The 12,118-nt window shown below is 46.6% G+C and overlaps 1 pseudogene; it reads left to right on the forward strand.

Annotated features, from left to right (window-relative positions):
• Window positions 1-11,328: 11,328 nt before the first annotated feature.
• On the forward strand, window positions 11,329-11,783 carry LOC118632581 (annotated as a pseudogene).
• The last annotated feature ends 335 nt before the right edge of the window (window positions 11,784-12,118 follow it).

Raw genomic sequence — 12,118 nt, forward strand, 5'->3', positions numbered from 1 at the left:
TTCATTGCCTTTCTCCCCAACCAATGTAAACTCCAGGATTTTGTTTTGTTCTCTGAGGTACTCTGAGCATGTAGCAGGCACATAATAGGCACTCAAGTGTTCCATATATAAATAAATGAATGTCCGCCCTGGCTGGTTTAGCTCTGTAGTTACAGCATCTGTCCTCGGACTAAAGGGTCTCACGTTCGATTCCTGGTCAAGGGCACATATCTGGGTTGCGAGTTCCATCCCTGCCCTGTCCTGCAGAAGGCAACCGATAGATGTGTCTCTCTCACATTCTCTTCCTCCCTTTACTTTTTCCCACTCTCTATAAAAATCAACGGAAAAAAAAACCTCAGGTGAGAATTAACAAACAAACAAAAAAATGTCCATTCTATCAGCAGAATAATTTCTTAATACTACTGCAGCATACAGATATTATCTTTCTGTAAGTCCTCATAACATGAAAATTTAAAAATTCTTAGCCTTAATAAATAAGTGATGACAACCCACACAATCAATTAAGAGTAGTGACTGATACACCTCTTCATGGGAAAGCATAGGAAATTTCTGAGAGACAGTATAAACCTTCTGGCCCTACAGTCACACCAACAGTAGGGCTGCACCAGCTACCTTTCAAGTAGCTGTGGCAAAGTTTATCAGCATCACTGGAACCAGTTTTGATTTTAGACAATTTTGCATAATTTCCCAATCATGTTTTGAAAACTGTTTATTTCCTTTTAAGCGACCAACAAACTCCAATCCTACACTCAGTCACCTATGGTCTTTATAAAAGACAGGAGTGCCATGGACGGTTTCGCTCAGCGGTTAGAGCATTGGCCCGTGGTCCAGAGAGATCCGGGTTCGGTTCCCGCTAAGGGTATGTACCTCGATTGCAGTTTGTCCCCGCCCCTGGCTGGGTCGTGCAGGTGGCAACCACTCCATCTGTCCCTTTCACGTCGATGTTTCTCTCTCTCTCTCTATCCCACTCTATCTGAACAAAATATGGAAAAAAATAAAAGGCAGGAGTGCCGATCATGTTTCAATGAGACCCTGGGGTCTTTGTAAGAAATTCCTCTCCTCCCCTGCCATCCAACCCTGAAGAATGGGTGCCTGGTTCAGCACTTCCACCTCCCCAGAAGCTCCAGGACAGCTCCAGGGCCTTCCTCCTCTGGATCCTGCTGTCACTAGTCTAGTGATAATTAGAAAACGGTTACAGCAGGTCAGGGCAAACATCTGGCAGGACATTAAAGCATCCACTGTCCAAGAATGTCATCGCGGCTGCATGCATCCGACCTGCCCCTGCCACCCGGAGCGTGGCCCGGTGCTCTCGGCAAACACCCACCTCCGGCCAGGAAGGAGCGCAGCCAGTAGAAGTCTCGGCGGGCGGTGGACCCTCCGGCTCCTGCCGCCTGCGGCATCGTGGGAGGGGGCTCAGCCGCTGCCAGGGCCGCCGCCGCCGCCATCAGGGCCAGGGCCGCGACAGGAGCTTTGGCCACCAATTCACAATGCAAGGGCTGGGGCCATGGCCATTGCCAGCACACACAGGGCACCGACCGCCGGGCGGGCGGGGCGGCGTCACACCCGGCGGCGCGGCGCGGCGCGGCGCGGGCTAATGGCGTAGTCAGGGGCGGGGCCTGGGCCACGGCCGGAAGTGGGGGTCGCCTTCCCTACGCAGCCTTTCCCCACGTCTCTGCTTCCGGCTTCGCTGTTCTGGTCTCTTCTGTTCAGAGGCAAGAAGAAAAGCATGGCCAGAGAGACGGCCCCTGGAAAACCTGCTGACTCAGAAAGCTCTCCTTTGACCTGTATTGACCATGGATCTGTCACCGCACCACAGTCTGTCTTCTGACTTCCCTAACTTGAACCAACCTTTGGTTCTTGACTCTTTCCAGGAACCTCTGAAATTGCACCATCTCCCGCCAAATCAGCCCTGCCTTTCCAGAGCTTTTCACTGAACCCCAATTTCTGCCTTGTCTAGCCCTCTACTAAGCTTTCACCCCACCCCTACCAGTTCTAACAAAGAAACATTGCTAAAGCAGATTGTTCTTTCTTTAGAGCTCTACAAATTACACCAATACTACTACCTTGTCAAGCCTTTCTGAACCTGTGCCTTCTGCTTAGCTCTCAAATTCCATCGAGCTCTACTCTCTACCAATCCCAAGTCTCGGCCCTAAACTCCCAGTTTCTTCTCCTGGCCCACTGTAATCCAAGATGCTGTTTCTTAACCACTTCTTTGGGCGCTTTTCTCTTACCGTGAGCTGGGGGTCAGTTCCAGCCTGGTCAAAATTCATTTCTCGTCTTTGTGACCAAAGTCGTTCTGAACTTTTATCGTCTCAGCAGTTACTAATATTTTTTGCAACACGTACTCCGACCTTCCTAATTACTGGGCAGTGATCTCTTTCCCTTTCTATGCATATGCCTCTGCAAGGTGTTTCTAGCCACATTTTGTCACTAATGATGAGTCCAGACTTCAAGTTTATTTATCCCCTTGCTCTCAATTTTTTATTTTTCTTTTTATCCTCACCGGAGGACATTTTTGCATTTATCTTCAGATAGAGCGGGAGGGAGGAGGGAGGAAGAGAGAGAGAGAAACATCCACCTGAGAGAGACACATCAAGTGGTTGACAACCACACGACCCCAACCAGTACTAGGGACAAACCGCAACCAAGGTGCGTGCCCTTAGTGGAAACTGAACCCAGGACTCTCTGGTCCGTGGGCCAATGCGCTAACCTCTGAGCAAAACCAGCCAGGGCCCATTTTTCATTTTCTACCACAAAATACAGGCCCACATTAATAATATCATTATTTGTATTTTACATGTCTGCCCTGCCCGGTTTGGCTCAGCGGTTAGAGCGTCAGCCTGAAGTCCAGAGAGACCTGGGTTCAGTTCCCACTAAGGGCATGTACTTCAGTTACAGTTTTTCCCCAGCCCTGGTTGGGTCGTGCGGGTGCAACCACTCAATGTGTCCCTTTCACGTTGATGATTCTCTCTCTCTCCCTCCCACTCTATCTGAACAAAACATGGAAAAATGTCCTCGGGTTAGGATTAAAAAAACAAAAAAAGTATTTTACATGTCTAATGTGAAGACTCAAAAGCTCCCCAAAGTAGAGGTGGTGCCCTAGCTCGTGTGGCACAATGGGTTGTGCTTCATACCATGCCCTGTAGGGGGCGTGCAGGAGGAAGCCTGTGGCTCTCATGTCAATGTTTCTTTCTCTCTCTCCCTCTTAAAAAAAAAAAAGTGAAGATGGCTGCACGGTATTGTGAATGTAATTAATGATACTGAACTGCACACTTAAAAATAGTTAAAATGGCCATAGCCTGTTTGGCTCAGCTGTTAGAGTGTTGGCCCGCGGTCCAGAGAGACCCGGGTTTGGTTCCCGCTACGGGCACATACATACCTTGGGTGCAGTTTGGCCCCGGCCCCGGTTGGAGTTGTGTGGGAGGCAGCCACTCGGTGTGTTCCTTTCAGGTAGATGTTTCTCTCTCTCTTTCTCACCTTCCCTCCCACTCTATCTGAACAAAAATGGAAAAATGTCCTCGAGTAAGGATAAAAAAAAAATAGTTAAAATGGTAATTTTTATATGAAGTATATTTTATCACAATAAAAAAATACAGAGAGCCCTGGCCGGTTTGGCTCAGCGGTTAGAGCGTCGGCCTGCGGTCCTGAGAGACTCGGGTTCGGTTCCCACTAAGGGCATGTACCTTGGTTGCAGTTTGTCCCCAGCCCTGGTCGGTTGTGCAGATGGCAGCCACTCGATGTGTTCCTTTTACGTCGATGTTTCTCTCTCTCTCTCTCTCTGTTCCTCTCTCTCCCTCCCACTCTACCTGAACAAAAAATGGAAAAATGTCCTCGGGTGAGGATAAAAAATAAAATAAAATAAAAAAACAGAGAAAGCTCCCTAGGAGTTTTTTTATGTTACAAAAAAAGAGAAGTGTCTATATTTTCATATTACATAACTAACAAAACTGGCCCGCTTCCTAGTGCTAATGTGTATTTTCCTCCTGTCCTATAGGTGGTACTGGTGCACCTCTCCTCATCCATTTCCATTCCCAGTGACATGCACCTTACAGGTTTAATTTATCACTTAGTGGTCCCAACTCCAAAACTCAATCCTAATCAAGAATGAAAATTTGAGCCCGGCTGGTGTGACTCAGTGGTTGAGTGTTGACCCATACACCAGGAGTTGTCCAGTTCAATTCCTGGTCAGGGTACATGCCCAAATTGTGGGACCAATTCCCAGTGGGGGGCACGTGGGAGACAGCCAGTCGATGTTCTCTCTCATCGATGTTTCTCTCTCTCCCTCTTCTTCCTCTCTCTAAATCAATAATGAACAAAATAAATAAATAAAATTTTTTTAAAAGAATGAAATTTTTATATAAATGATAACTGCCAGGTCTAGTGATTTAAACATCCAAGTATTTCTTCTCCATCTACTCAGCTGGTTACCAGGTATCAGTCCAAGTGTCTCTTTTATAACCACATCCTCAGAGATCTTAGCCAACCTCATAGTTTTTGTTGTTGTTGTTGTTGTTTTTGTGGTACATGCCCCTAGCGGGAACCAAACCCAACACTCTCTGCTCTGAAGGCCGATGTTCAACCGCCGAGCCAAACTGGTCAAGGCCAACCTCATAGTTTTAAATACCATCTATATGTCTTTCATTTGGGACATGTTTCCTTGTCTCCTCATTTTGGCTGCCCTGTGTTTGTTTCTATGTATTGGGTAGAGTTGCTATGTCTCCTAGTCTTCATAGAGTAGCCTATTGTAGTAGACATCCTATAGGGTCCAGTGGCACAGCCTTTATGATCACCCCAGCTGGGCCTTCAAGGTACACCCCTAGTGTGGACTCTACATCTTTCTGTTGTAATTGAGTTTTGATTGCTGTTGGCACATCAGTGAGAGAGGTTTACTCAGTCTGATCAGCTGCAAAGACTGGTTGTGCCCATTGACCACTGACCTCTGACTCCCTTGGAGGATCAGCTATGCAGGGGCCCACCACACAGAGGAAGACTTACTTCAGCAGGGCTCTGGTACTCACTGAGTCCACTCCTCGAGTGTGTTGCTTGTGGAGGTGATTGGGTGGTGGTGTTTTGACATGGTCTGAAGCTGTCCACTGGGTGTGCTTGCTCTGGGGCAAGGTCAACCATTGCCCATTCTACCCAGGGCCACCAGGCATAAGCTACTAAGTGATCTGCAGATGGCTGCTGCTTGTGCTGGGTTTGGAGGTGCCCAGGCAAAGTGAAGCTGTGAACCAAAACTGGCTGCTTCTAGTGCCAGGCCTGGGGCCACTTAGCAAGAGGTGTGGGTCTTGCTAAGGCTAGATGCTTCCTGTTTGAGAGAATTTAGGAAAATCTGACGCGGGAGCCAAGACAGGTCAATCCTATGGTAAAGCACTGGAAATAGCTTGGGTGGGCCCTAAAGTTGTGTGGGACAGGGCCTTAGGGAATCACCAGGGTGGCCAAACAGTGTGAGCCAGGTTGCTGGAGACCCAGACATGGCACCTGTCTGCCGGCCCTGTTGGGGAAGGGTTCGCCAAAAGAACAATGGCCTCCTCCAGCACATCTGTCCAGGAGAAAGCTGCCTCTCCAGCTCTCACCCCGGTACCAAACAACTCAGTTCTTCCCCATAAGTCTCTGGGGAAGTTTTTTAAAGCTGCCTCCCCCAAGCTGGAGCCTGGAAGGAGCAAGTCCCAGTAAGTCCGTGCACAGGTCCTTTAAGAGGAACTGCCTGGGGCTTCTGCAGCTGCACCCTCCCTCAGCCTCAGTTCCAGCTGGTTTTTACAGCGAGAAGTGATGGGGACTTCTCTTCCTGGCATTGGAACCCTGAGCTGGGTGCCTGGCATGGTGCGGGGACCCCTCACTCCTCAGGGAGGACCTTCCTAGCCAAGGTGTCCCTCCTGATTTTTATCCACCACACATGGGTGTGGGACTAGCCCATCAGCGCCTCCGCCCCTCCTACCAGTCTCCACATGGCTGCTTCTTTAATTTTATAGTTGTAGGACTTCCATTCACCTCGATTTTAGGTAGTTCCAAATGATGGTTTTTCTGTGCCTTAGTTGTGATTTTGATGTGGTTGTGGGAGGAGGCGATACCACATTTACTTACGCCATCTTGACTGGAAATCTGATTTCATATTTTCAACATCACCAGCTGTATATCTAATTGGCAACTATTTCTCTTATTTTTTCTCTCTTTATTGATTTGAGAGAGAGAGAGAGAGATAAAGGGAAATGGAGAGAGAGTAGAAACATCGATGAGAGAGAACATTGACCGGCTGCCTCCTACATGTCCTCCACTAGGGATCATGCCCACATGCCCAGTATGACAGCCAAACCTGGGCATGTGGCCTGACCAGGAATCAAACCTGCGACCTCTTACTGAGCCACAGCGGCTGGGCAGCATCGATTTTTCATATCCAAAACTAAGTTCTTCATCTTCCATTTCAAAAATACTACTCCTGCAGCCTTCCTTTATTTCACTAAATAGCAATGCCAGCCCTGGTTGCTTTGGCTCAGAGGTTGGAGCGTCAGCTCACGCACCTGAGAATCCCAAGTTCAGTTCCCGCTAAGAGCAAGTACCCCGGTTGCAGTTTGTCCCCAGCCCCGGTTGGGGTCATGTGGGTAGCAACCACTCTATGTGTCTCTCTCACGTCGATGTTTCTCTCTCTCTCTCTCTTCCTCCCTCTCTGCCTCCTGCTCTGTATGAAGATAAATGCAAAAATGTTCTCGGGTGAGGATAAAAAAAAATAGCAATTCCATCCTCAGTCCATAAACCTTGATTAATTTCCTAGTTTCCCTGCTTTCTCTTGACCCCTACTGTCTAGTCTCAATATGACAGCCAAAGCACTCCTTTAAAACCTAGAACAAATCTTTTCACTTCTTATCCCAAAACCCTTCAATGGCTTTACATATCACTTACAGAAATTCTTACAGTGGAGTGCTGGGTTTCTATTATATCTCTGACCTTAAATCCTAGGACGCCCTTTAGTCACACTGGCTTCTTTGTCCCTCATAATACCAGGCATAGTCCCCTCAAGGCCTTGATACATGCTGTTCTTTCTGCCTGTAAGGCTTTTTCCCTAGATATTTTATGTAACTTCCTCCTTCTCTTCCCTCCTTCAACTATTTGCATTAATGTCACCTTTTTGGGGGAGGTCTTTCCTGACTGTAATATTTAAAATTACCACCTGTTTTAGCCTCATTCCTACCAAAACTCATTATCTCTTTTTTTCTGCTTCACTTTTTTTCACAGCACTTATCAGCATTACATTAATATGTGTATCATATAAGATTTATATTATATATAAAATGTTTTTATTATGTTTTCCCAGTAAAATGTGAGCTCCATGTAAGTAGGGATTATCTATATTGTTCATTCAATATGTCATTTGACATTAAGTAGATGATAAATGATGGTGGATCTACTTAAAGACCATCCTTCCGCCCGGGCCGGTTTGGCTCAGCGGTTAGAGCGTTGGCCTGCGGTCTGGAGAGACCCGGGTTCGGTTCCCGCTAAGGGCACGTACCTCGGTTGCAGTTTGTCCCCGGCCCTGGTTGGGTCGTGTGGGTGGCGACCACTAGATGTGTCCCTTTCACATCGATGATGTTTCTCTCTCTCTCTCTCCCTCCCACTCTATCTGAACAAAATATCGGAAAATGTCCTCGGGTGAGGATAAAAAAAAAAAAAAAAAAAAAAAAGACCATCCTTCCCATCTCTCTTCATTTTGAGGATATCTAGCAACTACTAGACAGAGACTTAAAAAGTGTGTTGTGGTGGTGGGGGCGGTGATCAAATAATATACTATTTCATGGGATAAATATGACCCTAATAATAAAATAAATATAATACACAGATAAAAAGTGTGGATACAGCCCTGGCCGGTTTGGCTCAGCGGTTAGAGCATCAGCCTGCGGTCTGGAGAGACCCGGGTTCGGTTCCCGCTAAGGGCACGTGCCTTGGTTGCAGTTTGTCCCCAGCCCTGGTTGGGTCGTGTGGGTGGCAACCACTCGATGTGTCGCTTTCACGTCGATGTTTCTCTCTCTCTCTCTCTCTCTCTCTCTCTCTCTCCCCCTCCCACTCTATCTGAACAAAATATCGAAAAATGTCCTCGGGTGAGGATAAAAAAAAAAAAAAAAAGTGTGGATACAAAAGAAAGACAGTGGTCATCAGGGGAAAAGGTAACTGAACTGACCTTTGACATGGCTAAGCACAGGCCAAGGAAAATACACACACACACAGGGAAATTCAACATGTTCAAAGAACAAAGAATAGTCAAGTTTACCTATCTTAAGATGCTTGAGCCTCTCTTTGTGACTCCCCAACACTCATATGGCAGACCATTGACCAATAACATTAGAGAAGAAGGGCAAGGTTATATGACAGTTTTAATCTTGGGCTAAAGAGTTTAGACTTAATTCAGTGGATAATAAGAAGCTTGTACCCTGGCTGGTTTGGCTCAGCGGTTGGAGCGTCGGCCTGCAGACCAGAGAGTCCCGGGTTCGGTTCCCGCTATAGGGGCACATACCAAAAGAAAAACTAAAAGAAAACTTAAGAAGCTGGTGACAGCTATATTTTTACTGACAGATCTGATAGCAACAAAGCCAATTAAGAAGCTTTTACAACAATCCAGGCAAGAGGGCTGTTGGGAACATGAAAACAAAGTGATCAGAAAGGAAATGGATGGAGGAGGTAGCACCTGCTTTGCTTGCTAAGGAATTAGATGCAGAGGAGAAGGCATAAGAGAAGTCAAAGTTGCTGTGAGGTTTTTTGATAGGGTGATTAAGAGACTTGATTGTAGCATTAACACAATAGAGAAGACAGAAAGTAGAATTGGTTTAAGGTACAGAAAGGGGTGCCCTGGCTGGTTTGGCTCAGCGGTTAGAGTGTTGGCCCACGGAACAGACAGTCCTGGGTTCGGTTCCCGCTAAGGGTGCATACCTCAGGTACAATTTGTTCCTGGCCCGGGTTGGGGTCGTGTGGGTGGCAACCACTAGATATGCCTCTCTGGACCGCAGGCCAACTCTCTAACCACTGAGCCAAACTGGCCAGGGCAAGATATATCTCTCTCACACTGATGTTTCTGTCTCTCTCTTCCTCCCATTTGCCCTCCCGCTCTATCTGAAGATAAATGCAAAAAAAATAAATAAATAAAAATAAAAGGGGTTAGAGATGTTGGCACAAACTGTAAAGATAATAAAAACATACAAAAACACAAATAAAAAGCATTTGGCAAAGTTTTTAAAAAATATATAGATAATATATGAATACCATATAGATCATATACAATAATACCTACTTAAAAAGCCTTCTTTGACCCTTTTTACAAAGATGGCGCTGAAGGCAGCGGAGCGCGCAGCGGCAAGACAGGCTGGTCCCACACCCAAGCATGGTGGATAAAAATCAGGAGGATCCCGCGGCTGGGAAGGTCCTTCCTGAGGACTGAGGGGTCCCCGTCCCACACCAGGTGTCCCGTTCAGGGTTCCAGTGCCAGGAAGAGAATCCCCATAACTTCTGGCTGGAAAAACCAGCGGAAACTGAGGCTCAGGGAAGCTGAAGCGGCTGGAGCCCCAGGCAGCTCCTTAAAGGGCCCGCGCACGGACTTATCGGACTCTCTCCCTCTAAGCTGGGAGGGGAGGCAGCTCGAGGGGCACCAGAGACACACTGGGAAGAACTGAGCTGTTTGGCACTGGAGCGAGAGCTGGAGAGGGGGCTTCCTCGGGGACAAACGTGCTGTCAGAGGCCTTTGTTCCTTTGGTGAGCCCTTCCCGGGTGCCGCAGACAGAAGCCATATCTGGGACTCCAGCAACCTGGCTCACACTGGTAGCCCCGCCCTGCTGATTCCCTGAGGCCCCGCCCCGCCCCACACAACTTTCAAGCTGTTGCCACTTGCTTAACCATAGGATTGGCCTGTCTTGGATCCTGCTTCAGGTTTTTCCTAAATTCTTTCAAACGAGCAGCACCGGGTCTCAGCGAGCCCCATACCTCTCATTAAGTAATACACAGAAACAAACACAGGGAGGCAGCCAAAATGAGGATACAAAGAAACAGGTCCCAAATGAAAGAACAGAACAAAACCCCAATAAAAGAACTAAGCGAAAGGGAGATAAGCAACCTAACAGATACTGAGTTCAAAATACTGCTTATAAGGATGCTCAATGAACTTAGTGAGAACCTCAGTGAACTTAGGGAGGGCATCAAGAGCATAAAAAAGTACCAGTTAGAAATCATGGATACACAGTTAGAATTAAAGGAGGCATTAACTGAAATAAAGAATAATTTACACAGCTTCAATAACAGAGTATGTAGATCCAAGGAGCAAACCATCGATTTGGAATATAAGGAAGCAAAAAATCCCCAATCAGAAGAGCAAAAAGAAAAAAGAATCCAAAAAAATGAGGATAGAGTAAGGAGCCTCTGGGATAACTTCAAGCGTGCCAACATTCGCATCTTGGGGGTGCCAGAAGGAGAAGAGAGAGAACAAGAAATCGAAAACCTGTTTGAAACAATAATGGCAGAAAACTTTCCTAACTTGGTGAAGGAAACAAACATACAAGTCCAGGAAGCACAGAGAGTCCCAAACAAGATGAACCCCAAGAGGCCCACACCAAGACACATCATCATCAAAATGCAAAAGGTTCAAGACAAAGAGAGAATATTAAAAACAGCAAGAGAAAGGCAGCTAGATACCTACAAGGGAGTACCCATTAGGCTGTCAGCTGATTTCTCAAAAGAAACTTTGCAGGCCAGAAGGGAGTGGCAAGAAATATTCAGAGTGATGAAAAGCAAGAACCTACAACCAAAATTACTCTATCCTGCAAAGCTGTCATTTAGAATCGATGGACATACAAAAACCTTCCCAGACAAGAAAAAGTTAAAGGAGTTCATCACCACCAAACCGTTATTATATGAAATGATGAAGGGTCTTTTTGAAGAAAAAGATAAAATGTATGAACAAACAAAATGGCAATGAATACATATCTATCAACAATGGAATCTACAAACAAAATGAACAGGAAGAACAGAAACATTCTCATAGATACAGAGAACATTTTATTGGTTGCCAGTTGGGAAGGGGGTTGGGGGAATGGGTGGAAAAGGTGAAGGGATTAAGAAGCACAAACTCATTGCTAGGCTGACAAACCTCAAAGGGAAAGGGGTTGGGGGGGGGGTGGGAAGAAATAAACCAAAGAACTTATATGCATAACCAATGGACACAGACAATAGTGTGGGAAAAGGTGGGAGGGGGGCGGGAGTGGGGAGGAGGGGGTCAATGGGGGAAAAATGTGGAACATCTGTAATACATTTTACATCCAACAATAAAGATTTGGAAAAAAACAAAACAAAACAAAGATGGCGCTGAAGGCGAAGAAGGAAGCCCCTGCCTCTCCTAAAGCTGAAGGCAAAGAAAGCAGTGCTGAAAGGCATCCACAGCCACACAAAAAAGAAGATCCACACGTCACCCACCTTCCATCGGCCTAAGACACTGAGGCTCTGAAGGCAGCCTAAATATCCTCAGAAGAGCACACTCAGGAGAAACAAGCTTGACCACTATGCCATCATCAAATTCCCCCTTACTACCGAATGAGTCAGCCATGAAGAAGATTAAAGACAACAATACACTTGTGTTCACTGTGGATGTCAAGGCCAACAAACAGCAGATCAAAAAGGCTGTGAAGAAGCTCTGTGACATTGATGTGGCCAAGGTCAGCACCCTGATCGGGCCTGATGGAGAAAAGAAGGCATATGTTCAACTGGCTCCTGACTATGATGCTATGGATGTTGCCAACAAAATTGGGATCATTTAAACTGAATCCAGCTGGCTAATTCTAAACATAAAAATTTTACACTGTAAAAAAAAAAACCTTCTTTGAAAGCTTTCCCCAATCCCATACATACCCTGACATTTCATGAAACAGAAAGGAATTGGGCACTGGCCAGTTTGGCTCAGCGATTAGCGCGTTGGCCTGCGGTCCAGAGGGACCCAGGTTCAGTTCCTGCTAAGGGCACGTACCTGAGTTGCAGTTTGTCCCCGGCCCTGGTTGGGTCATGCGGGTGGCAGCCACTCAATGTGTCCCTTTCATGTCGATGTTTCTCTCTCTCTGTCTCTTCCTCTCTCTCCCTCCCACTCTATCTGAACAAA

This window comes from Molossus molossus, unplaced genomic scaffold (genome assembly GCF_014108415.1).
Source record: "Molossus molossus isolate mMolMol1 unplaced genomic scaffold, mMolMol1.p scaffold_m16_p_17, whole genome shotgun sequence".
Classification (NCBI taxonomy): Eukaryota; Metazoa; Chordata; class Mammalia; order Chiroptera; family Molossidae; genus Molossus; species Molossus molossus.